This window comes from Micropterus salmoides, unplaced genomic scaffold, assembly GCF_014851395.1.
Source record: "Micropterus salmoides isolate LMB-PRFRI ecotype aquatic unplaced genomic scaffold, ASM1485139v1 Ms_hic_scaffold_476, whole genome shotgun sequence".
Taxonomy (NCBI): Eukaryota; Metazoa; Chordata; class Actinopteri; order Centrarchiformes; family Centrarchidae; genus Micropterus; species Micropterus salmoides.
This window is the reverse complement of record NW_024044211.1, coordinates 27,302-28,317: the sequence shown is the minus strand read 5'-3', so window position 1 is coordinate 28,317 and position 1,016 is coordinate 27,302.

Here is a 1,016-nt window from a genome sequence, read left to right as displayed (position 1 = left end):
TTTAAATGATTTTAAGGGGTCAAGGAGCTTAGTTCATGATTTTTTACATTTTACACCATAATTGATGAAACTAACAGTGCACTGATATGTTTCAGTTGTAGTTTAGCATATGCGTTGCTTTATGTTTATCATGGTGCCAGCTATGTTTTCATCTCAATTGTAGCTCAGCAGAATAGAATCAATAATATGCATTTTACCTTTAATTGTGTAATATTTTCTGTGCAAACACTACCGTATCATTTATTAAGCAAGAGTATGTAATGTTATCTGACAGCGGCCACTGTGGCCACAAGATGATATATAACGTAGGGACAGTAACACAAGTAGGAGGGTCATCTAGTCACTGAGCTACTAACATTAGCAACCAAAAGCTAAATAAGGCTGTACAGCAAAAACATCAGTGTATTAAATTGAACAATTGAACAAAGGCATTTTACATCTTATGAATTTAACTTTTCATCACTTTAATCTACTGAGGAACATCACCTTTCTTTCTACTCGCAGTGAAAGCCATGGGAAGCTGACAGTGTTCTCATGAATCCATGCTGTCAACAATGTGTGGAGGGAAAATTGTGGACAAACTACGTTGTAAGTAAATTTGTAACACCTTTGCTAGCATGTCAGAAGATATTAATGTTAATGAGCTGCGTATTTAAATTAGTTTTAATAGTATGTGCCGGATTTTCTGAAATATGACATCATGGCTGCCTGCTCTGCAAGGATTTCCTGGGACAGTTACTATCTTCATGTTTTCTGAAGTTAACACACAGGGGCACTGTGGGAACATATATGCAGAATTCATTTAACTGTAGCTGTGTATATTTTTACTGTCTCCTGAGTATACGGATCATGATTAATACATTTACAGAAGTGACAAAAGCCTGTTTTGCACTCTGTTTTTGCTAAGTAAAAAGTCTGACATTTTCTGTCTCTCAGATATTTTCTCACAGATCTCTGACTCGAGCGGAGTCATGTTTGCAAAGTTGATCAGTTTCTCAGGAGGTGCTGAACTCCCC